The sequence below is a fragment of the Bombina bombina genome, chromosome 5 (genome assembly GCF_027579735.1).
Source record: "Bombina bombina isolate aBomBom1 chromosome 5, aBomBom1.pri, whole genome shotgun sequence".
Taxonomy (NCBI): Eukaryota; Metazoa; Chordata; class Amphibia; order Anura; family Bombinatoridae; genus Bombina; species Bombina bombina.
The window spans coordinates 44,399,338-44,426,555 of record NC_069503.1 but is presented as its reverse complement, the minus strand read 5'-3'; the positions used below and the strand labels follow the sequence as shown (position 1 = coordinate 44,426,555).

General features: G+C 41.2%; 2 protein-coding genes across 2 annotated transcripts in view; one reads left to right on the top strand and one right to left on the bottom strand.

Annotated features, from left to right (window-relative positions):
- Positions 1 to 27,218, bottom strand: part of LOC128661274 (uncharacterized) — a 322,964-nt gene that overhangs the window by 131,448 nt on the left and 164,298 nt on the right. The window lies entirely within an intron of this gene.
- Positions 1 to 27,218, top strand: part of LOC128659801 (gastrula zinc finger protein XlCGF57.1-like) — a 70,204-nt gene that overhangs the window by 22,850 nt on the left and 20,136 nt on the right. The window lies entirely within an intron of this gene.

Genomic DNA, 27,218 nt, shown 5'->3' with positions numbered 1-27,218 from the left:
AAAAGCTGTCAAAAAGCCGCAGGGCGATGAGCAGCGGACTGTGAGAGTTATCACTCATCCGATCTCGCTGCTCTTCGGCTGTTTGACAGCTTTCTTGCTAGCCTGTCACTAAGCACTCACACTAAACTACACTGTTCTACCCCCCTATACCGGCGCCCCCGGAGCCCCCCGCAACTAAATAAAGTTACTAACCCCTAAACCGCCGCTCCTAGACCCCGCCGCAAGTCTTATAAATGTATTAACCCCTAAACCGCCGCTCCTAGACCCCGCCGCAACTCTGATAAATGTATTAACCCCTAAACCGCCGCTCCCGGACACCGCTGCCACCTACATTATACCTAGTAACCCCTATCCTGCCCCCCCTATACCGTCGCCCTCTATAATAAAGTTATTAACCCCTATACTGCTGATCCCGCACCTCGCCGCAAATAAATAGTTTAACCCATAAATAGTTTAACCGCTCCCGGACCCCCGCAACCTATAATAAATTTATTAACCCCTATCCTGCCCCCCACTACACCGTCGCCACTATAATAAAATTATTAACCCCTAAACCTAAGTCTAACACTAACCCTAACACCCCCCTAACTAAAATATTAATTAAATAAATCTAAATCAGATTTCTATTATTAACTAAGTTAATCCTATTTAAAACTAAATACTTACCTTTAAAATAAACCCTAATCTAGCTACAATATAAATAATAATTATATTCTAGCTATCTTAGGATTTATTTTTATTTTACAGGCACCTTTCAATTTATTTTAACTAGGTACAATAGCTATTAAATAGTTATTAACTATTTAATAGCTTACCTAGCTAAAATAAAGAGAAATGTACCTGTAAAATAAAAACTAACCTAAGTTACAATTACACCTAACACTACACTATACTTTAATAAATTATTCCTATTTAAAACTAAATACTTACCTGTAAAATAAACCCTAATCTAGCTACAATATAAATAATAATTATATTGGAGCTATCTTAGGATTTATATTTATTTTACAGGTAACTTTGTATTTATTTTAGCTAGTTAGAATAGTTATTAAATAGTTATTAACTATTTAATAACTACCTAGCTAAAAGAAATACAAAATTACCTGTAAAATAAATCCTAACCTAAGTTACAATTAAACCTAATACTACACTATCATTAAATTAATTAAATAAACTACCTACAAATAACTACAATTAAATACAATTACATAAACTAACTAAAGTACAAAAAATAAAAAAAGCTAAGTTACAAAAATAAAAAAATAAGTTACAAAGATTTTACAAATTTTAAGCTACTTACACCTAATCTAAGCCCCCTAATAAAATAACAAACCCCCCCAAAATAAAAAAATGCCCTACCCTATTCTACATTAAATAAAGTTCAAAGCTCTTTTACCTTACCAGCCCTTAAAAGGGCCTTTTGTGGGGGCATGCCCCAAAGTTCAGCTCTTTTGCCTGTAAAAGAAAAATACAACCCCACCACCCACATACCCCTAATCTAACCCAAACCCCCCTTAAAATAACCTAACACTAATCCCCTGAAGATCATCCTACCTTTAGTTGTCTTCACTCAGCCGAGCCACCGATGGAACTGAAGAGGACATCCGGACCGGCAGAAGTTATCCTCCAAGGGGCGCTGAAGAAATCTTCCATCCGATGAAGTGATTCTCCAAGCGGCGCTGAAGAAATCTTCCATCCGGGCGAGGTCATCTTCCAAGAGGCGCTGAAGAAGTCTTCTATCCGGGCGAGGTCATCGTCGAAGCCGGGTCTTGAATATTCATCCCGCCGACGCGGAACATCCTCCTTTCCCGACGAACTACCGACGAATGAAGGCTCCTTTAAGGGACGTCATCCAAGATGGCGTCCCTTCAATTCCGATTGGCTGATAGGATTCTATCAGCCAATCGGAATTAAGGTAGGGAAAATCTGATTGGCTGATGGAATCAGCCAATCAGATTCAAGTTCAATCCGATTGGCTGATCCAATCAGCCAATCAGATTGAGCTCGCATTCTATTGGCTGTTCCGTCGGCCACAAACAGCTGTGAGGTCTGGGGAGCGCGTGGCCGCTTCTCACACAGCACACCTCACAGCTGTTGAGTAGCTTGCGCTCCATATCTCTTGCCACAGGCTGTTTCAATCAGCTTACCTCGCGCTCCCCAGACCTCACAGCTGTTTGTGTACCTCGCGCTCCCTATCTCAAGGCCAAGTGTTTGTCTCTACTGCGCATGACGGCTTCAGACAAACACTTGGCCTTTTATAATATAGGATGAGAAAATATTGTTCTGTATTTTGTTATGATAAAGATAAAGTAGTTCACTTCATATAAGAAACTGAATTTATATAAAATACCACTGCATTTATTTAATTTGTCTTCTATTTTTTTCATGCTGTGTTAATTAATTTAATGGTTAGTTCTTTCATTTAAATAGGCTAATTTAACTGGAGTCAAGCTTTCAGACAGTTGAAAAATCCAAGTCAAGCTATCAGACACTGTTTTGGAGCTATCAGAGAGTTATAAAACAGTAGTCAATCTATCAGACACTTATTTGTTAGCACTTTCTTAAGACTATTAAAGGCTGTACCATACATATATGCTAATAAGAAATGTTTTAATGAATACAACAAGCATTTTTGTTATAAATATCACTCAAATTTAAAAAATTTTTCATTTTCCAGCATTTCTCTAAGCGTTAAAAACAAAATTCCCCATTGTGCCACTAAATATTCACCAAAACTATCTCACACAATGACCCCTCTATGATATCACAAATTATGGTTTTTACTGTGGAATTTTAAAAATATTGGGCCCCAAATGTCCATCTTATTGCAAAAATAGGCACTTGCCACCAATTTCACTTAGGAATAAAAACCAAATCTCCCATTGTGCCACTAAATATTCACCACAGCTATCTCACACAATGACCCCTCTACAATATCCCAAATTATGGGGACTTTTTACTGTGGAATTTTAAAAATATTGGGCCCCAAATATCCCTCAAATTGCAAAAATAGGCACATTCAAACAATTTCACTTAGGAATAAAAACAAAATCTCCCATTGTTCCACTAAATTTTCACCACAGCTATCTCACACAATGACCCCTCTACAATATCACAAATTATGGGGACTTTTTACTCTGGAATTTTAAAAATATTGAACCCCAAATGTCCATCTAATTGCAAAAATGGGCACTTGCCACCAATTTCACTTAGGAATAAAAACAAAATCTCCCATTGTGACACTAAATTTTAACCACAGCTATCTCACACAATGACCCCTCTATGATATCACAAATTATGGGGACTTTTTACTGTGGAATCTTAAAAATATTGGGCCCCAAATGTCCCTCAAATTGCAAAAATATGCATTTTTCAGCAAATTCACTTAGGAATAAAAACAAAATCTCCCATTGTGCCACTAAATATTGCCCACAGCTATCTCACACAATGACTGTGGAATTTTAAAATTATTGGGCCCCAAATGTCTCTCAAATTGCAAAAATAGGCACATTTAAACAATTTAACTTGGGGATAAAAACAAAATCTCCCATTGTGCCACTAAATTTTTACCAGAGCTATCTCACACAATGACCCGTCTACGATATCACAAATTATGGGGACTTTTTACTGTGGAATTTTAAAAACATTGGGCCCCAAATGTCCCCTCAAATTGCAAAAATAGGCACATTGAAACAATTTAACTTGGGGATAAAAACAAAATCTCCCATAGTGCCACTAAATTTTCACCGCAGCTATCTCACACAATGACCCCTCTACAATATCACAAATTATGGGGACTTTTTACTGTGGAATTTTAAAAATATTGGGCCCCAAATGTCCATCAAATTGCAAAAATAGGCACTTGCCACCAATTTCACTTAGGAATAAAAACCAAATCTCCCATTGTGCCGCTAAATATTCACCACAGCTATCTCACACAATGACCCCTCTACAATATCCCAAATTTTGGGGACTTTTTACTGTGGAATTTTAAAAATATTGGGCCCCAAATATCCCTCAAATTGCAAAAATAGGCACATTCAAACAATTTCACTTAGGAATAAAAACAAAATCTCCCATTGTTCCACTAAATTTTCACCACAGCTATCTCACACAATGACCCCTCTACAATATCACAAATTATGGGGACTTTTTACTCTGGAATTTTAAAAATATTGAACCCCAAATGTCCATCTAATTGCAAAAATGGGCACTTGCCACCAATTTCACTTAGGAATAAAAACAAAATCTCCCATTGTGACACTAAATTTTAACCACAGCTATCACACACAATGACCCCTCTATGATATCACAAATTATGGGGAATTTTTACTGTGGAATCTTAAAAATATTGGGCCCCAAATGTCCCTCAAATTGCAAAAATATGCATTTTTCAGCAAATTCACTTAGGAATAAAAACAAAATCTCCCATTGTGCCACTAAATATTGCCCACAGCTATCTCACACAATGACCCGTCTACGATATCACAAATTATGGGGACTTTTTACTGTGGAATTTTAAAAACATTGGGCCCCAAATGTCCCTCAAATTGCAAAAATAGGCACATTGAAACAATTTAACTTGGGGATAAAAACAAAATCTCCCATAGTGCCACTAAATTTTCACCGCAGCTATCTCACACAATGACCCCTCTACAATATCACAAATTATGGGGACTTTTTACTGTGGAATTTTAAAAATATTGGGCCCCAAATGTCCATCAAATTGCAAGAATAGGCAGTTTCAAACAAATTCACTTGGGGATAAAAACAAAATCTCCAATTATGCCACTAAATTTTCACTGCAGCGATCTCACACAATGACCCCTCTACGATATCACAAATTATGGGGACTTTTTACTGTGGAATTTTAAAAATATTAGGCCCCAAATGTGCATCTAATTGCAAAAATCGGCACTTGTCACCAATTTCACTTAGGAATAAAAATAAAATCTCCCATTGTGCCACTAAATTTTCACCACAGCTATCTCACATAATGGCCCTCTACGATATCGCAAATTATGGGGACTTTTTACTGTGGAATTTTAAAAATATTGGGCCCCAAATATGCCTCAAATTGCAAAAATAGGCACATTCAAACAATTTCACTTGGGGATAAAAACAAAATCTTCCATTGTGCCACAATATTTTCACCAGAGCTATCTCCCACAATGACCCCTCTACGATATCACAAATTATGGGGACATTGTACTGTGGAATTTTAAAAATATTGGGCCCCAAATATCCCTGAAATTGCAAAAATAGGCACATTCAAACAATTTACTTAGGAATAAAAACCAAATCTCCAATTGTGCCACTAAATTTGCACCACAGCTATCTTACGCAATGACCCCTCTACGATATCACAAATTATGGGGACTTTTTACTGTGGAATTTTAAAAATATTGGGCCCCAAATGTCCATCAAATTGCAAAAATAGGCACTTGCCTGCAATTTCACTTAGGAATAAAAATAAAATCTCCCATTGTGCCACTACATTTTCACCACAGCTATCTTTCACAATGAACCCTCTATGATATCACAAATTATGGGGACTTTTTACTGTTGAATTCTAAAAATATTGGGCCCCAAATGTCCATCAAATTGCAAAAATATGCATTTTTCAGCAAATTCACTTAGGTATAAAAACAAAATCTTCCATTGTGCCACTAAATATTCACCAGAGCTATCTCACACAATGACCCCTCTACGATATTACAAAGTATGGGGACTTTCTACTGTGGAATTTTAACAATATTGAGCCCCACATGTCCATCTAATTGCAAAAATAGGCACTTACCACCAATTTTACTTAGGAATAAAAACAAAATCTCCCATTGTGCCACTTAATTTTCACCACAGCTATCTCACACAATGACCCCTCTACAATATCACAAATTATGGGGAATTTTTACTGTGGAATTTTAAAAATGTTGTGCCCCAAATGTCTCTCAAATTGCAAAAATAGGCACTTTCAGTAATTTCCCTTAGGGATAAAAACAAAATCTCCCATTGTGCCACTACATTTTCACCACAGCTATCTCACACAATGACCCCTCTACGATATCACAAATTATGGGGACTTTTTACTGTGGAATTTTAAAAATATTGGGCCCCAAATGTCCCTCAAATTGCAAAAATATGCATTTTTCAGCAAATTTACTTAGGTATAAAAACAAAATCTCCCATTGTGCGACTACATTTTCAGCACAGCTATCTCACACAATGACCCCTCTATGATATCACAAATTATGGAGATTTTTTACTTTGGAATTTTAAAAATATTGGGCCCCAAATGTCCATCTAAATGCAAAAATAGGAACATTCCAGCAATTTCACTTAGGGATAAAAATAAAAACCTCCCATTGTGCCACTAAATTTTCACCAGAGCTATCTCACACAATGACCCCTCTACAATATTACAAAGTATGGGGACTTTCTACTGTGGAATTTTAACAATATTGAGCCCCACATGTCTGTCTAATTGCAAAAATAGGCACTTACCACCAATTTCACTTAGGAATATAAACAAAATCTCCCATTGTGCCACTAAATTTTCACCACAGCTATCTCACACAATGACCCCTCTATAATATCACAAGGTATGGGGAATTTTTACTGTGGAATTTTAAAAATATTGGGCCCCAAATGTCTCAAATTGCAAAAATAGGCACTTTCAGTTATTTCCCTTAGGGATAAAAACAAAATCTCCCATTGTGCCACTACATTTTCACCACAGCTATCTCACACAATGACCCCTCTACGATATCACAAATTATGGAGACTTATTACTGTGGAATTTTAAAAATATTGGGCCCCAAATGTCTCTCTATTTGCAAAATAGGCACCAATAACGGGCCCCAAATATCCATCTAATTGCAAAAATAGGTAATTGCCAGCAATTTCACTAAGTGATAAAAACAAAATCTCCCATTGTGCCACTCAATATTCACTGCAGCTATCTTACACAATGACCCCTCTACGATATCATAAAGCATGGAAAAATTTTAATGTGGATTTTTAAAAATATTAGTCCTCAAATGTCCCTCAAATTGCAAAGATATGCACTTTGCAACTAATTCACTTGGGGATAAAAACAAAATCTCCCATTGTGCCATTACATTTTCACCACAGCTGTCTCACACAATGACCCCTCTTTAGTGGCACAATGGGGGATTTTGCTTTTATCCATACCTGAAATTTTTGCAAAGTGCCTATTTCCATCTTAATATGAGGAGAGTCCACGGCTTCATTCCTTAGCTGTGGGAAATACAGAACCTGGCCACAAGGAGGAGGCAAAAACACCCCATCCAAAGGCTTAAATACCTCCCCCACGTCCCTCATCCCCCAGTCATTCTTTGCCTTTCGTCACAGGAGGTTGGCAGAGAAGTGTCGTAAGATTCGGAGTAGTCTCTTATGGAGGGTAGTACTCCTCACTATGGGACTGGAGATTTAAGTAGTCTTGTCAGCCTCTCAGTGAGAGCATTTACGAAAGTTAGGGTCTGGAGATGCAGGGAGAGTCTTTCTGCGAAACCATCCAGACTCGTATTAACAACTCCTAAGCAATGAATGTAGACGAGTTTCACTGCCTGCTTTTATCACTCAAGTTCATGTCAGGTGCGATGCAACAGACTGTCAAACCTGAGAGGCTGTGTTCTGTTCCACGGCGATGATTCCGATAAGATTGTTCCATTTTATCTCATATGATCACGTAGGAAGACAGCGTCACAGTGTGACTCCTTTATCTGTATAGAATCAAGGGTGAATATCTCCGAAGGAGATTATTGAACAGGGGGGATTTATGCATGATTGCTTTATGTTTTATGCAGCGACATGTGTGGGATGAGGCTCTGGCAGATGTGGGAACATTCAGGTTTTACTTTCATTTTGGGAGAACTGCGCAGCCTGTTAATTTGGAGCACTTTTCTTCCTGCAGCTGGGGCGGTCCTGCATGGCTCTCCATGTGACCGGGTGTGGCCTCATTATCTTCCTCTTTCCTTAACGTGCAGTTTACAGGAGACAAAGCGGTTTCTCTGTGGTATAGGGAGTGCCCCGGCCATTCGGGTATAAAGGTGCCATTTCTCTTTTTCTATTATTCATATTAAAAGTGCAAGCTATGGAGTACTCTGATGCGTTAGAGGGTACTCCCTCTTTACCTAAGTCCAATACCAGTTTTTATTATGAGGTGGCTACGGTATACCCACCTGCTCAATTATGTTCCACATGCCTCGATAAGGTAGTTATATCTAAAAAGACAAAGATGTTTAGTACCACTGAGCAATTCACCTCTGAGGGGTCTCTGTCCCGTGAGGTATGTTCCCTGCAATAATCTCCTATTACACATGCAGCTCCCCATCACACTACTAATCCTCCTTTGGGAGGGGCGCTCCTACCGCTAGACTTTAATGAACAGTTGCAAACAGCAGTGTTTGCGGCCTTCAGTGCTTTACCTCGCCCTGCTAAGCGCAAGCGACAGGTTAAATATTGCTATCTTTCCCAGGGGTCATCTAACAACTTGTTGGATTTATCTGATACTAGATTATCCATGGCTGAAGACACCTCTGATACTTCAGAGGAGCCTCTTTCTGGGTCGGAATCGAATGCCTCTAGGCCTCCGGTTGCGGAGGAACCAGACTTTAGATTTAGGATCGAGCACTTACGCTTTCTGTTTAAGGAAGTGTTGGCTACGTTAGAGGTTCCAGAACCAAAATTACCAGAGGAAACTTCTATTCCTAAGCTTGATAAGGTTTATGAGGACAAGGTGGTGCCACGGACTTTTCCGGTTCCCGTAAAGATGGCAAATATTATTAAGAATGAATGGGAGAGACTTGGATTTTCTTTTTCCCCTTCTTTTTCCTTTAAGAAATTGTTCCCGGTTCCTGACTTGTGGGGGTCTGTCCCTAAGGTGGATGGAGCTATCTCCACGCTGGCTAAGCGCACCACTATCCCACTTGAGGATAGTTTGTCGTTTAAGGAAAACTGGAAACTCTGTTAAGAAAGATGTTTCAGCACACAGGGTATTTATTTCAGCCTGCAGCAGTGGTTACTGTGGTGGCTGGAGCCTCTACCTATTGGTGTGACTCTTTGTCAAAGATGATCGATGTGGAAACTCCCCTCAATTAAATCCAGGAAAGAATTAAGGTAGATAATTTGTTTATCTGTGATGCAAACATGCAGATTATTTGCTTGAAGACATCAGGCTTTTCTGTTCTAGCCCGTAGGTCTGCTGACATGACTTCAAAATCTAGATTGCTTTCCATTCCATTCAAGGGGAAGATTCTTTTCAGTACAGGCCTGGACTCTATCATATCCACGGTCACTGGGGGCAAGGGTGCCTCTCTACCGCAGTATAAGAAGAATAAGCCTAAAAGACAGGGTCCAAATTTTCGTCCCTTTCGTTCGGATAAATCCCAACGTCATCAGCCCTCCACAAAGCCTGATCATTCCAAGGGAACTTGAAACCATCTCAATCTTGGAATAAATCCAAAGAGAAAAAGAAGTCTGCCAAGACAAAATCATCATGAAGGGGCAGACTATCTCTTTTTGTGGAGGCTTGACTGAGAGACGTGCAAAACCCTTGGGTTCTGGAGGTCATTGCTCAGGGTTACAGGATAGGTTTAAATCTCATCCAACCAGGGACAGATTCCTCTTATCAAACCTGTCTTCAAGGCCAGAAAAAAGAGATGCTTTTCTAGGGTGAGAGATCTCTCCTCAGTAGAAGTAATTGTGCGAGTACCTCTAGCAGAGAGATGTCTGAGGTACTACTCAAACCTTTTTGTGGTCCCAAAGAAGGAGGGTATGTTTCGCCCGATTCTAGACCTAAAGTGTTTAAACAAGTTTCTGTTGGTCCTATCGTTCAAGATGGAGATGATAAGGTCTATCCTGCCCTTAGTTCAAGAGGGACAGTTCATGTCTACAATAGACTTGAAGGATGCTTACCTTGATGTGCCAATACACAAGGAGCACTTCAAGTTCTTAAGATTTGCTTATCTGGATCAACACTTCCAGTATGTTGCTCTTCATTTTGGTCTAGCTACTGCCCCAAGAGTCTTTAAGAATGTTCTGTGGGCCCTACTTGCGGTGGTGAGATCCAGAAGTATTGCAGTAGCGCCGCATTTGGACGACATCCTGATCCAGGCTCCGTCCTGCCGGCTGGCAGTAGATCATTCAAGAGCTCTTCTACTTCTTCAATCTCATGGATGGAAGATAAACTTAGGAAAGACTTCTCTGGTTCCCAGTACCAGAGTGGAGTTCCTGGGCACGATAATAGATTCCATATCTATGAAGATATTCCTTACAGACCAGAGACGTTGCAAAATTACTTCCAATTGTCTTGCCCTCCAGACATCCTTAAGGCCATCTGTGGCCCTGTGTATGGAGGTGATTGGGCTCATGGTGTCCAGCATAGATATGCCATTCGCCAGGATCCATCTCAGACCTCTTCAGTTGTTTTTATCCCCAAGTGAAATTGTTTGAATGTGCCTATTTTTGCAATTTGAGGGACATTTGGGGCCCAATATTTTTAAAATTCCACAGTAAAAAGTCCCCATAATTTGTCATATAGTAGAGGGATCATTGTGTGAGATAGCTGTGGTGAAAATTTAGTGGCACAATGGGAGATTTTGTTTTTATTCCTAAGTGAAATTGCTGACAAGTGCCGATTTTTGCAATTAGATGGATATTTGGGCCCAATATTTTTAAAATTCCACAGTAAAAAGTCCCCATAATTTGTGATATCGTAGAGGGTCATTGTGTGAGATAGCTGTGGTTAAAATTTAGTGGCACAATGGAAGATTTTGTTTTTATCCCCAAGTGAAATTGTTTGAATGTGCCTATTTTTGCAATTTGAGGGACAATTGGGGCTGAATAGTTTTAAAATTCCACAGTAAGAAGTCACCATAATTTGTGATGATATAGAGGGGTCATTGTGTGAGATAGCTCTGGTGAAAATTTAGTGGCACAATGGAAGATTTTGTTTTTATCCCCAAGTGAAATTGTTTGAATGTGCCTATTTTTGCAATTTGAGGGACATTTGGGGCCCAATAGATTTTTAAATTCCACAGTAAAAAGTCCCCATAATTTGTGATATCGTAGAGGGGTCATTGTGTGAGATAGCTCTGGTGAAAATTTAGTGTCACAATGGGATATTTTGTTTTTATCCCTAAGGGAAATTGCTGAAAAATGCCTATTTCTCTTGTTAAATGTATCCAGTCCACGGATCATCCATTACTTGTGGGATATTCTCCTTCTCAACAGGAAGTTGCAAGAGGATCACCCACAGCAGAGCTGCTATATAGCTCCTCCCCTCACTGCCATATCCAGTCATTCTCTTGCAACTCTCAACAAAGATGGAGGTCGTAAGAGGACTGTGGTGTTTTATACTTAGTTTATTTCTTCAATCAAAAGTTTGTTATTTTTAAATGGTACCGGAGTGTACTGTTTATCTCAGGCAGTATTTAGAAGAAGAATCTACCTGCGTTTTCTATGATCTTAGCAGAAGTAACTAAGATCCTTTGCTGTTCTCACATATTCTGAGGAGTGAGGTAACTTCAGAGGGGGAATGGCGTGCAGGTCTTCCTGCAATAAGGTATGTGCAGTTAATATTTTTCTAGGGATGTAATTTGCTAGAAAATGCTGCTGATACCGAAGTAATGTAAGTAAAGCCTTAAATGCAGTGATAGCGACTGTTATCAGGCTTATTAATAGAGATACATACTCTTATAAAAGTGTATTTTAAAACGTTTGCTGGCATGTTTAATCGTTTTTTATATATGTTTGGTGATAAAACTTTTTGGGGCCTAGTTTTTTCCACATGGCTGGCTTGAATTTTGCCTAGAAACAGTTCCCTGAGGCTTTCCACTGTTGTAATATGAGTGGGAGGGGCCTATTTTAGCGCTTTTTTGCGCAGCAAAAATTACAGACACAGACATCCAGCTTCTTCCTGCATGATCCAGGACTTCTCTGAAGGGCTCAAAAGGCTTCAAAAGTCGTATTGAGGGAGGTAAAAAGCCACAGTAGAGCTGTGGCAGTTGTTGTGACTGTTTGAAAAACGTTTTTGTCATTTGTTATTCCGTTTTTGGTATTAAGGGGTTAATCATCCATTTGCAAGTGGGTGCAATGCTCTGCTAACTTATTACATACACTGTAAAAATTTCGTTAGTGTAACTGCCTTTTTTCACTGTTATTTCAAATTTGGACAAAATTTGTTTTTCTTAAAGGCGCAGTAACGTTTTTTATATTGCTTGTAAACTTGTTTTAAAGTGTTTTTCAAGCTTGCTAGTCTCATTGCTAGTCTGTTTAAACATGTCTGACACAGAGGAACCTACTTGTTCATTATGTTTAAAAGCCATGGTGGAGCCCCATAGGAGAATGTGTACTAAATGTATTGATTTCACCTTAAACAGTAAAGATCAGTCTTTATCTATAAAAGAATTATCACCAGAGGGTTCTGTCGAGGGGGAAGTTATGCCGACTAACTCTCCCCACGTGTCAGACCCTTCGCCTTCTGCTCAGGGGACGCACGCTAGTATGGCGCCAATTACATCAGGGACGCCCATAGCGATTACCTTGCAGGACATGGCTGCATTTATGAATAATACCCTGTCAGAAGTATTATCTAGATTGCCTGAATTAAGAGGCAAGCGCGATAGCTCTGGGGTTAGAAGAGATACAGAGCGCGCAAATGCTTTAAGAGCCATGTCTGATACTGCGTCACAGTATGCAGAACATGAGGACGGAGAGCTTCAGTCTGTGGGTGACATCTCTGACTTGGGGAAACCTGATTCAGAGATTTCTAATTTTAAATTTAAGCTTGAGAACCTCCGTGTATTGCTTGGGGAGGTATTAGCTGCTCTGAATGACTGTAACACAGTTGCAATTCCAGAGAAATTGTGTAGGCTGGATAGATACTATGCGGTGCCGGTGTGTACTGATGTTTTTCCTATACCTAAAAGGCTTACAGAAATTATTAGCAAGGAATGGGATAGACCCGGTGTGCCCTTTTCCCCACCTCCTATATTTAGAAAAATGTTTCCAATAGACGCCACTACACGGGACTTATGGCAGACGGTCCCTAAGGTGGAGGGAGCAGTTTCTACTTTAGCAAAGCGTACCACTATTCCGGTTGAGGACAGTTGTGCTTTTTCAGATCCAATGGATAAAAAATTGGAGGGTTACCTTAAGAAAATGTTTATTCAACAAGGTTTTATTTTACAGCCCCTTGCATGCATTGCGCCTGTCACTGCTGCGGCGGCATTCTGGTTTGAGGCCCTGGAAGAGGCCATCCATACAGCTCCATTGAATGAAATTATTGACAAGCTTAGAACACTTAAGCTAGCTAACTCATTTGTTTCTGATGCCATTGTTCATTTGACTAAACTAACTGCTAAGAATTCCGGATTCGCCATCCAGGCGCGTAGGGCGCTATGGGTTAAATCCTGGTCAGCTGATGTGACTTCAAAGTCTAAATTACTCAACATTCCTTTCAAGGGGCAGACCTTATTCGGGCCTGGCTTGAAGGAAATTATTGCTGACATTACTGGAGGCAAGGGTCATACCCTTCCTCAGGACAGGGCCAAATCAAACGCCAAACAGTCTAATTTCCGTGCCTTTCGAAATTTCAAGGCAGGAGCAGCATCAACTTCCTCCGCTTCAAAACAAGAGGGAACTGTTGCTCATTCCAGACAGGCCTGGAAACCTAACCAGTCCTGGAACAAGGGCAAGCAGGCCAGAAAGCCTGCTGCTGCCCCCAAGACAGCATGAAGGAACGGCCCCCTATCCGGAAACGGATCTAGTGGGGGGCAGACTTTCTCTCTTCGCCCAGGCGTGGGCAAGAGATGTTCAGGATCCCTGGGCGTTGGAGATCATATCTCAGGGATATCTTCTGGACTTCAAAGCTTCTCCTCCACAAGGGAGATTTCATCTTTCAAGGTTATCAGCAAACCAGATAAAGAAAGAGGCATTCCTAAGCTGTGTGCAAGACCTCCTAGTAATGGGAGTGATCCATCCAGTTCCGCGGACGGAACAAGGACAGGGATTTTATTCAAATCTGTTTGTGGTTCCCAAGAAAGAGGGAACCTTCAGACCAATCTTGGATCTAAAGATCTTAAACAAATTCCTCAGAGTTCCATCATTCAAAATGGAAACTATTCGGACCATCCTACCCATGATCCAAGAGGGTCAGTACATGACCACAGTGGACTTAAAGGATGCCTACCTTCACATACCGATTCACAAAGATCATCATCGGTTCCTAAGGTTTGCCTTTCTAGACAGGCATTACCAATTTGTAGCTCTTCCCTTCGGGTTGGCCACAGCCCCGAGAATTTTTACAAAGGTTCTGGGCTCACTTCTGGCGGTTCTAAGACCGCGAGGCATAGCGGTGGCTCCTTATCTAGACGACATCCTGATACAGGCGTCAAGCTTTCAAATTGCCAAGTCTCATACAGAGATAATTCTGGCATTTCTGAGGTCGCATGGATGGAAAGTGAACGTGGAAAAGAGTTCTCTATCCCCACTCACAAGAGTCTCCTTCCTAGGGACTCTTATAGATTCTGTAGAGATGAAAATTTACCTGACGGATTCCAGGTTATCAAAACTTCTAAATTCTTGCTGTGTCCTTCATTCCATTCCACGCCCGTCAGTGGCTCAGTGCATGGAAGTAATCGGCTTAATGGTAGCGGCAATGGACATAGTGCCATTTGCGCGCCTGCATCTCAGACCGCTGCAATTATGCCTGCTAAGTCAGTGGAATGGGGATTACTCAGATTTGTCCCCTCTACTAAATCTGGATCGAGAGACCAGAGATTCTCTTCTCTGGTGGCTATCTCGGGTCCATCTCTCCAAGGGTATGTCCTTTCGCAGGCCAGATTGGACGATTGTAACAACAGATGCCAGCCTTCTAGGTTGGGGTGCAGTCTGGAACTCCCTGAAGGCTCAGGGATCGTGGATTCAGGAGGAGAAACTCCTCCCAATAAATATTCTGGAGTTAAGAGCAATATTCAATGCTCTTGTAGCTTGGCCTCAGTTAGCAACCCTGAGGTTTATCAGATTTCAGTCAGACAACATCACGACTGTGGCTTACATCAACCATCAAGGGGGAACCAGGAGTTCCCTAGCGATGTTAGAAGTCTCAAGGATAATTCGCTGGGCAGAGTCTCACTCTTGCCACCTGTCAGCGATCCACATCCCAGGCGTAGAGAACTGGGAGGCGGATTTTCTAAGTCGTCAGACTTTTCATCCGGGGGAGTGGGAACTCCATCCGGAGGTGTTTGCTCAACTGGTCCATCGTTGGGGCAAACCAGAACGGGATCTCATGGCGTCTCGCCAGAACGCCAAGCTTCCTTGTTACGGATCCAGGTCCAGGGACCCGGGAGCGACGCTGATAGATGCTCTAGCAGCTCCTTGGTTCTTCAACCTGGCTTATGTGTTTCCACCGTTTCCTCTGCTCCCTCGACTGATTGCCAAAATCAAACAGTTGAGAGCATCGGTGATTCTGATAGCGCCTGCGTGGCAACGCAGGACCTGGTATGCAGACCTAGTGGACATGTCATCTCTTCCACCATGGACTCTGCCTCTGAGGCAGAACCTTCTAATACAAGGTCCTTTCAATCATCCAAATCTAATTTCTCTGAGACTGACTGCATGGAGATTGAACGCTTGATTCTATCAAGGCGTGGCTTCTCCGAGTCAGTCATTGATACCTTAATAGAGGCACGAAAGCCTGTCACCAGGAAAATCTACCATAAGATATGGCGTAAATATCTTTATTGGTGTGAATCCAAGAGTTACTCATGGAGTAAGATTAGGATTCCTAGGATATTGTCCTTTCTCCAAGAGGGTTTGGACAAAGGTTTATCAGCTAGTTCTTTAAAGGGACAGATCTCTGCTCTGTCTATTCTTTTGCACAAGCGTCTGGCAGAGGTTCCAGACGTCCAGGCATTTTGTCAGGCTTTGGTTAGGATTAAGCCTGTGTTTAAAACTGTTGCTCCCCCGTGGAGCTTAAACTTGGTTCTTAAAGTTCTTCAGGGAGTTCCGTTTGAACCCCTTCATTCCATTGATATTAAACTTTTATCTTGGAAAGTTCTGTTTTTGATGGCTATTTCCTCGGCTCGAAGAGTCTCTGAGTTATCTGCCTTACAATGTGATTCTCCTTATCTGATTTTTCATTCAGACAAGGTAGTTCTGCGTACCAAACCTGGGTTTTTACCTAAGGTGGTTTCTAACAGGAATATCAATCAAGAGATTGTTGTCCCATCATTGTGTCCTAATCCTTCTTCAAAGAAGGAACGTCTTTTGCATAATCTGGACGTAGTCCGTGCCTTGAAGTTTTACTTACAGGCTACTAAAGATTTTCGTCAAACATCTGCCCTGTTTGTCGTTTACTCTGGACAGAGGAGAGGTCAAAAAGCTTCGGCAACCTCTCTCTCCTTTTGGCTTCGGAGCATAATACGCTTAGCCTATGAGACTGCTGGACAGCAGCCCCCTGAAAGGATTACAGCTCATTCTACTAGAGCTGTGGCTTCCACCCGGGTCTTTAAAAATGAGGCCTCTGTTGAACAGATTTGCAAGGCTGCGACTTGGTCTTCGCTTCACACCTTTTCAAAATTTTACAAATTTGATACTGTTGCTTCTTTGGAGGCTGTTTTTGGGAGAAAGGTTCTACAGGCCGTGGTTCCTTCCGTTTAAGTTCCTGCCTTGTCCCTCCCATCATCCGTGTACTTTAGCTTTGGTATTGGTATCCCACAAGTAATGGATGATCCGTGGACTGGATACACTTAACAAGAGAAAACATAATTTATGCTTACCTGATAAATTTATTTCTCTTGTAGTGTATCCAGTCCACGACCCGCCCTGTCCTTTTAAGGCAGGTCTAAATTTTAATTAAACTACAGTCACCACTGCACCCTATGGTTTCTCCTTTCTCGGCTTGTTTCGGTCGAATGACTGGATATGGCAGTGAGGGGAGGAGCTATATAGCAGCTCTGCTGTGGGTGATCTTCTTGCAACTTCCTGTTGAGAAGGAGATTATCCCACAAGTAATGGATGATCCGTGGACTGGATACACTACAAGAGAAATAAATTTATCAGGTAAGCATAAATTATGTTTTTTGCAATTTGAGACATTTGGGGCCCAATATTTTTAAAGTTCCACTGTAAAAAGTCCCCATAATTTGTGATATTGTAGAGGGGTCATTGTGTGAGATAGCTCTGGTTAAAATTTAATGGCACAATGGGAGATTTTGTTTTTATCCCCAAGTGAAATTGTTTGAATGTGCCTATTTTTGCAATTTGAGACATTTGGTGCCCAATATTTTTAAAATTCCACAGTAAAAAGTCACCATAATTTGTGATATCATAGAGGGGTCATTGTGTGAGATAGCTGTGGGCAATATTTAGTGGCACAATGGGAGATTTTGTTTTTATTAAGTGAATTTGCTGAAAAATGCATATTTTTGCAATTTGAGGGACATTTGGGGCCCAATATTTTTAAAATTCCACAGTAAAAAGTCCCCATAATTTGTGATATCGTAGAGGGGTCATTGTGTGAGATAGCTCTGGTGAAAATTTAGTGACAGAATTGGAGATTTTGTTTTTATTCCTAAGTGAAATTGGTGGCAAGTGCCGATTTTTGCAATTTTAGGGATATTTGGGGCCCAATATTTTTAAAATTCCACAGTAAAAAGTCACCATAATTTGAGATATCGTAGAGGGGTCATTGTGTGAGATAGCTCTGGTGAAAATTTAGTGGCACAATGGGAGATTTTGTTTTTATCGCCAAGTGAAATTGTTTGAATCTGCCTATTTTTGCAATTTGAGGGATATTTGGGGCACAATATTTTTAAAATTCCACAGTAAAAAGTCCCCATAATTTGTGATATCATAGAGGGGTCATTGTGTGAGATAGCTGTGGTGAAAATTTAGTGGCACAATGGGGAATTTTGTTTTTAATGCTTAGAGAAATGCTGGAAAATTACTATTTCTCCTGTTAAGTGTAGTCAGTCCACGGGTCATCCATTACTTATGGAATATTTCTCTTCCTAACAGGAAACTGCAAGAGAATTACCCAGCAGAGCTTGCTATATAGCTCCTCCCCTCACCTGTCATACTCAGTCATTCTCTTGCAGCCTAACTAGATAGGAAGCTGTGAGAGATCTGTGGTGTTTTTTAACTTAGTTTATTTCTACAATCAAAAGTTTGTTATTTTTAAATGGCACCGGAGTGTGCTGTTTATTCTCAGGCAGCTTTAGAAGAAGAATCTGCCTGGGTTTTTTTCTATGGTCTTAGCAGACGTAACTAAGACCCACTGGCTGTTCTCATCTGAGGAAAAGTGAGGTAACTTCAGAGAAGGGGAATAGCATGCAGGGTCCCCCTGCAACAAAGAGGTATGTGCAGTAAATTATTTTCTGAGGAATGGAATTGACTGAGAAAATACTGCTGATACCATTGTAAAGTAAGTTCAGCCTTAAATGCAGTGATAGCGACTGGTATCAGGCTGATGTGTGTGTGCACTGAATGTATTTTCTAAGGAATGGAATTGACTCTGAAAATACTGTAAATACTGAAATAATGTATGAGCCTTAACTGCAGTAAAAGCGACTGGTAGCAGGCTTGTAAATAATAATACATAACTTTTAAATGTATGTTTAAAACGTTTACTGGCATGTTAATCGTTTTTTGTGAGGTACTTGGTGATAAAACTTATTGGGGCTTGATTTTTACCACATGGCCATTTTTGTTTTCTGCATAGAAACAGTTTCTGAGCTTCCCCACTGTTGTAATATGAGTGGGAGGGGCCTATTTTAGCGCTTTTTTGCGCAGTAAAAATTCAGTCACAATCTGTCTACTTCATCCTCCATGATCCAGATCGTCTCTAGAGAGCTCAGGGGTCTTCAAAATCCATTTTGAGGGAGGTAATCAGTCACAGTAGTCCTGTGACAGTGTATTTGACTGTGAGAAAAACGTTAATTATATAATTGTTATCCGTTTTTGGGTACTAAGGGGTTAATCATCCATTTGCTGGTGGGTGCAATCCTTTGCTAACTTAATACATTTACTGTGAAAATTTGGTTGCTATAACTATTTTTGTTCATTGTTATTTCAACTGTGTCAGTTTTTCTGTGCTTCTTAAAGGCACAGTAACGTTTTTTATATTGCTTGTAAATTAATTTTGAAAAGTATTTCCAAGTTTGCTAGTCTCATTGCTAGTTTGTTAAAACATGTCTGACTTTGATGAATCTCTTTGTTCACTATGTTTAAAGGCCAATGTGGAGCCCAATAGAAATTTGTGTACCAATTGCATTGATGCTACTTTGAATAAAAGTCAATCTTTGCATGTAAAGAAATTATCACCAGACGACGAGGGGGAAGTTATGCCGACTAACTCTCCTCACGTGTCAGTACCTGCGCCTCCTGCTCAGGAGGTGCGTGATTTTGTGGCGCCAAGTACATCAGGGAGGCCCTTACAAATCACTTTGCAAGACATGGCTACTGTTATGACAGAAGTATTATCTAAGTTGCCAGATTTAAGAGGCAAGCGCGATAGCTCTGGGTTAAGGATAGAGCGCGCGGATGAGATGAGAGCCATGTCAGATACTGCGTCACAGTTTGCAGAACGTGAGGACGGAGAGCTTCATTCTGTGGGTGACGGATCTGATCCAGGGAGACTGGATTCAGAGATTTCCAATTTTAAATTTAAGCTAGAGAACCTCCGCACATTGCTAGGGGAGGTATTAGCGGCTCTGAATGATTGTAACACGGTTGCAATTCCAGAGAAATTATGTAGGTTGGATAGATACTATGCGGTACCGGTGTGTACTGACGGATTTCCTATACCAAAAAGACTTACAGAGATTATTAGCAAGGAGTGGGATAGACCTGGTGTGCCTTTTACCCCTCCTCCCATATTTAGGAAAATGTTTCCTATTGACGCCACCACACGAGACTTATGGCAGACGGTCCCTAAGGTGGAGGGAGCAGTTTCTACTTTAGCTAAGCGTACCACTATCCCGGTGGAGGATAGTTGTGCCTTTTCAGATCCAATGGATAAAAAATTAGAGGGTTACCTTAAGAAAATGTTTGTTCAACAAGGTTTTATTTTACAGCCCCTTGCATGCATTGCGTCTGTCACTGCTGCGGCAGCATTCTGGTTTGAGTCTCTGGAAGAGGCCATTCGCTCAGCTCCATTGGATGAAATAATGAACAAGCTTAAAACACTTAAGCTAGCTAACGCATTTGTTTCTGATGCCGTTGTGCATTTAACCAAACTTACGGCTAAGAACTCCGGATTCGCCATCCAAGCGCGCAGAGCGCTATGGCTTAAATCCTGGTCAGCTGATGTGACTTCTAAATCTAAATTGCTTAATATTCCTTTCAAAGGGCAGACCTTATTCGGGCCCGGCTTGAAAGAAATTATTGCTGACATTACGGGAGGTAAGGGCCATGCTCTACCTCAGGACAGGGCCAAATCAAAGGCCAAACAGTCTAATTTTTGTGCCTTTCGTAACTTCAAGGCAGGAGCAGCATCAACTTCCTCCGCTCCAAAACAGGAAGGAGCTGTTGCTCGTTACAGGCAGGGCTGGAAAGTTAACCAGTCCTGGAACAGGGGCAAGCAGGCCAAGAAACCTGCTGCTGCCCCCAAGACAGCATGAAGAGAGGGCCCCCTATCCGGAAACGGATCTAGTGGGGGGCAGACTTTCTCTCTTCGCCCAGGCTTGGGCAAGAGATGTCCAGGATCCCTGGGCGTTGGAGATCATATCCCAGGGATATCTCCTGGACTTCAAGACTTCTCCTCCACGGGGGAGATTTCATCTTTCAAGGTTATCAGCAAACCAAACAAAGAAAGAGGCGTTTCTATGCTGTGTACAAGACCTCTTACTAATGGGGGTAGTCCACCCAGTTCCGCGGACAGAACACGGGCAGGGATTCTATTCAAATCTATTTGTGGTTCCCAAAAAAGAGGGAACCTTCAGACCAATCTTGGACTTAAAAATCCTAAACAAATTTCTAAGAGTTCCATCATTCAAAATGGAGACTATTCGAACCATCCTTCCCATGATCCAAGAGGGTCAGTACATGACCACGGTGGACTTAAAGGATGCCTACCTTCACATACCGATTCACAAGGACCATTACCGGTATTTGAGATTTGCCTTCCTAGACAGGCATTACCAGTTTGTAGCTCTTCCCTTCAGATTAGCTACGGCTCCAAGAATCTTTACAAAAATTCTAGGATCACTTCTGGCGGTACTAAGACCGCGAGGCATAGCAGTGACTCCGTACCTAGACGACATTCTGATACAAGCGTCAAGTTTTCAAACTGCCAAGTCTCATACAGAGATAGTTCTGGCATTTCTGAGGTCGCATGGGTGGAAGGTGATCGTGGAAAAGAGTTCTCTATTACCACTTACAAGAGTTCCCTTTCTAGGGACTCTTATAGATTCTGTAGAGATGAAAATTTACCTGACAGAGGCCAGGTTATTAAAACTTCTAAATGCTTGCCGTGTCCTTCACTCCATTCCACACCCGTCAGTAGCTCAGTGCATGGAAGTAATCGGCTTAATGGTAGCGGCAATGGACATAGTACCATTTGCGCGCCTGCATCTCAGACCGCTGCAATTGTGTATGCTAAGTCAGTGGAACGGGGATTACTCAGATTTGTCCCCCCTACTAAATCTGGATCAAGAGACCAGAGATTCTCTTCTATGGTGGCTGTCTCGGCCACATCTGTCCAAGGGGATGACCTTTCGCAGGCCAGATTGGACGATTGTAACAACAGACGCCAGCCTTCTAGGCTGGGGAGCAATCTGGAATTCCCTGAAAGCTCAGGGATTATGGACTCAGGAGGAGAAACTCCTCCCTATAAATATTCTGGAGTTAAGAGCAATATTCAATGCTCTCCTAGCTTGGCCTCAGTTAGCAACTCTGAGGTTCATCAGATTTCAGTCGGACAACATCACGACTGTGGCTTATATCAACCATCAAGGGGGAACCAGAAGTTCCCTAGCGATGTTGGAAGTCTCGAAGATAATTCGCTGGGCAGAGTCTCACTCTTGCCACCTGTCAGCGATCTACATCCCAGGCGTGGAGAACTGGGAGGCGGATTTTCTAAGTCGCCAGACTTTTCATCCGGGAGAGTGGGAACTTCATCGGGAGGTCTTTGCTCAACTGGTTCGTCGTTGGGGCAAACCAGATCTGGATCTCATGGCGTCTCGTCAGAACGCCAAGCTTCCTTGTTAAGGATCCAGGTCCAGGGACCCGGGAGCGGTGCTGATAGATGCTCTGACAGACCCTTGGGTCTTCAACATGGCTTATGTGTTTCCACCATTCCCAATGCTTCCTCGTTTGATTGCCAAGATCAAACAGGAGAGAGCTTCGGTGATTCTGATAGCGCCTGCGTGGCCACGCAGGACCTGGTATGCAGACCTACTGGACATGTCGTCCTGTCCACCGTGGTCTCTGCCTCTGAGACAGGACCTTCTAATTCAGGGTCCTTTCAAACATCCAAACCTAATTTCTCTGAGGCTGACTGCATGGAGATTGAACGCTTGATTCTATCAAAGCGTGGTTTCTCGGAGTCGGTTATTGATACCTTAATACAGGCTAGGAAGCCTGTTACCAGAAAAATTTACCATAAAATATGGCGTAAATATTTACATTGGTGCGAATCCAAGAGTTACTCATGGAGTAAGGTTAGGATTCCTAGGATATTGTCCTTTCTACAAGAGGGTTTAGAAAAGGGCTTATCTACTAGTTCGTTAAAGGGACAGATTTCTGCTCTGTCTATTCTTCTACACAAACGTCTGGCTGAAGTTCCAGACGTTCAGGCTTTCTGTCAGGCTTTAACTAGGATTAAGCCTGTGTTTAAGTCTGTTGCTCCGCCGTGGAGCTTAAACTTAGTTCTTAATGTTCTTCAAGGCGTTCCATTTGAACCCCTTCATTCCATTGATATCAAGTTGTTATCTTGGAAAGTTCTGTTTTTGATGGCTATTTCCTCGGCTCGGAGAGTCTCTGAGTTATCTGCCTTACATTGTGATTCTCCTTATCTGATTTTCCATTCACACAAGGTAGTTCTGCGTACTAAACCTGGGTTCTTACCTAAGGTAGTTACTAACAAGAATATCAATCAAGAGATTGTTGTTCCATCTCTGTGTCCTAACCCTTCTTCAAAGAAGGAACGACTTTTGCATAATCTGGACGTAGTCCGTGCCCTGAAATTCTATTTGCAGGCAACTAAGGATTTTCGTCAAACTTCTTCCCTGTTTGTCGTTTACTCTGGACAGAGGAGAGGTCAAAAGGCTTCGGCTACCTCTCTCTCTTTTTGGCTTTGTAGCATAATACGATTAGCCTATGAGACTGCTGGACAGCAGCCTCCTGAAAGGATTACAGCTCATTCTACTAGAGCTGTGGCTTCCACCTGGGCCTTTAAAAATGAGGCCTCTGTTGAACAGATTTGCAAGGCTGCGACTTGGTCTTCGCTTCACACTTTTTCAAAATTTTACAAATTTGACACTTTTGCTTCCTCGGAGGCTGTGTTTGGGAGAAAGGTACTTCAGGCAGTGGTTCCTTCTGTTTAATGTTCCTGCCTTGTCCCTCCCTTCATCCATGTACTTTAGCTTTGGTATTGGTATTCCATAAGTAATGGATGACCCGTGGACTGACTACACTTAACAGGAGAAAACATAATTTATGCTTACCTGATAAATTCCTTTCTCCTGTAGTGTAGTCAGTCCACGGCCCGCCCTGTTTTTACGGCAGGTCTAAATTTTAATTAAACTCCAGTCACCACTGTACCCTATGGTTCCTCCTTTCTCGTATGCTTCGTCGAATGACTGAGTATGACAGGTGAGGGGAGGAGCTATATAGCAAGCTCTGCTGGGTAATTCTCTTGCAGTTTCCTGTTAGGAAGAGAAATATTCCATAAGTAATGGATGACCCGTGGACTGACTACACTACAGGAGAAAGGAATTTATCAGGTAAGCATAAATTATGTTTTTTTTTAAATTTGAGTGACATTTATATAAAAAATGCTTGTTGTATTCATTAAAACATTTCTTATTAGCATATATGTATGGTACAGCCTTTGATAGTCTTAAGAAAGTGCTAACAAATAAGTGTCTGATAGCTTGACTACTGTTTTATAACTCTCTGATAGCTCCAAAACAGTGTCTGATAGCTTGACTTGGATTTTTCAACTGTCTGATAGCTTGACGCCAGTCTAATTTAATACATAATGATTTATAACATTCTGTAAAATTAATTTGTAGCAGAACCAAACCATATTTTCAAGCTTGATGAGGTCTATCTAATAATAAATTTGTGGGGGTTGTTCCTGTTATCCAATGAGCAACAGATTTATAAGTATCAGCCAACCAGAATCCTGTATTTCCCTAAAGGTTTATAATTACCTGTAGAGCCAAGATTAACAATTTTCAATTTCATCTCTTAATGACGTTGCTGGTCTTTCTATGGGGGTGTTTATTTAATAGTGCGGTCTCGCTGCCAGCTGTGAAACTGCACTATTTTATCAAGAGTGTAGGAGGGTCTAATAGTGCAGCAAGACTCGCTCTATTACAGACAGACAGACAATCCCTTAAAAGGGCACGTCACAGTCGTTAAGGGTTTAAAATGATTTTGAATCTTCTATTTGCTCCAGTAATAAATATCACTCAGCTTATGGCCCTGTTGTATCAGTCTCATCACATATACTGATCTAATGATAAATATCTTGTGATCTGCATATTATTTTATTTCTAATGAGGTTATTTTATAATACATTTCTTATTTCTATTAGCTGCACCTGTTTATCATCAGAACGTTTATCCCACTGATCTGTGACTGATTCTTGTTGTTGGTAAAGACCTTAGTAAGTGTATTCTGCACCTTCAGCTGCTGCTGTTTATGTCACATGATCACAGACTTAAAGGGACAGTGTCCTGTACATTTGGTTTCCAATTTACTTCTATTATGAAATTTGCTTCATTCTTCTGGTATCCTTTATTGAAGCAACATCAATGCACTACTTTGTGCTAGCTGAACATATCAGGTGAGCCAATGACAAGAGGTTTGTATGTGCAGCCACTAATCAGCAGCGAGTGCACTATAGTGCATTGTATGCTTTGTCACAAAGGTCTCCAATGTAACAAATCAGATTCAATAATAGAAGTAAATAGAAAGTTTATTCAATTTTATTCTGACTCAGATAGTTGTAATAATGATCTATCCCTTGTTGAGACCTCTATGCCTGGCCTGTATAAGAATATACAATCACTGCAGACAATCCTTGTCAGATAGCTGAACTCACCAATACCTTGTTCATCCACAAAGTTGCTTTATTCTGAATATCAGGTTACAGCAGATAATGAATACAGCAGATGAATGAATGGTTAAAGTATTATGCGGTCAAAAGATGATACTGATCGTAGCTAGCAATGTATTAACATGAGTGCTTGTTACATGAGGCTGTTAGCTGCAGCCATGACACAGGAAAACATCATAAAACTACAAGGGCGGAGCAATACACAAAAAGGAAATGCATAGTAAGGTCAGAGGTAGGATACTGGAAAACAGGAGCATTACCAAAAAGTGACAGTAGATGGCAGTACAGAACAAACACAGGGAAGCCTAGAAAACAATGGCATAAAAATATATAACTTCTTAACTATAACAACATGAACATAACAGAGGCTATGAAATATTCTATGCCTCATTGAGGCAGCACACTCCCCGTTTGGCATAATAAATGTCACTATTTAAATCATAACGGAAGTTATGCATAACAATGTAATTTGCAGAGATGTCTTGAAGACCTGAAAGATATAAGGAGAACATACATATAATGCAAGAACAACTATAATATAAACTTCAAGTTGTTTTCAATTAAAGTTCAAGATACTTCCTTCTTGAAGTCACAGGAAGAATCCAACAGCATACATAAGTAAGTTCAGTTTCCAAAGGGCAAGAGCAAGATAAGTTCTGTGATCGGTCTGATGAAAGTTTTTATAGTCCCTTGTCTTGCAACTTTCACCTCCACCTTACGCACCTTTCCATCATCACTAGGAATGCTCTTTACAATCAGTCCCATGGGCCATTCGATTCTTTCAGCTTGCTGGTCCTTGAGGAGAACAAGATCTCCAACCTTGATGTTAGGGTTCAGACGTTGCCATTTCCTGCGTCCTTGCAGAGTAGAGAGATACTCCATCTTCCAACGATTCCAGAAGCAGTTGGCAAGGTGTTGTACTCGCTTCCACTGATTGTAGCACAGATTTCCTGTTTTAAAGTCTCCAGGGGGAACAGGAATAGACCCAAGCTTCTGGGTAAGAAGAGTAGCTGGAGAAAGGAGAGTTGGGGCCTCTGGATCTACAGAAACTGGAACAAGTGGTCTTGAATTGATTATGGCAGATGCTTCTGCCAGGAAGGTGGTTAGAATCTCATGGGTGAGTCTTGTGGATTTCAAGTCCATAAGCATGGAGTCCAGTATTTTACGTGTGATGCCTATCATTCTCTCCCAGGAGCCACCCATATGGGAAGAATGAGGAGGATTGAAAATCCATGTACAGCCCCTTTCAGCTAAAAGGTCTTGAATTGGCCTAGAGTTGAGATGTAGCTCTCGACAGGCTCCAACGAAATTAGTTCCACAGTCAGATCTTAAGGTTTTGACTGGTCCTCTGATGGCAAGAAATCGCCTTAGAGCATTTATGAAGCTTGAGGCATCCATATTTTCTATTACTTCAATGTGTACTGCACGCACACTCATGCAAGTGAACAGCACTGCCCATCGTTTGCTATTTGCTTGGCCACCTCAAGTTCTGCGGGCTGTTACCATCCATGGTCCAAAGACATCCAAACCAACATTAGTGAAAGGTGGATCAGTACTTAACCTGTTAGCTGGCAAATCTGACATTTGTTGTTGCTGATGTTTACCTCTGCACTGAACACAGCTATGCAGTGTAGCTGTGATCTGTCTTTTTGCTACTATAATCCAAAGGCCTGCAGCTCTTATGACACCCTCTGTGAAATGTCTACCTTGGTGCTTAACCCTTTCATGGTAGTGCCGTATGAGCAAAGTGGTGATATGATTGCGAGCGGGTATAATGAGAGGATTCTGTTCTTGACCTCCCAACTTAGCCTTGTTTAATCGTCCTCCAACCCTTAACATGCCATCATCGTCAATGAATGGATTCAGGTTAGCTATAGGACAGTTTTTTGGAATGCCCCTCTTG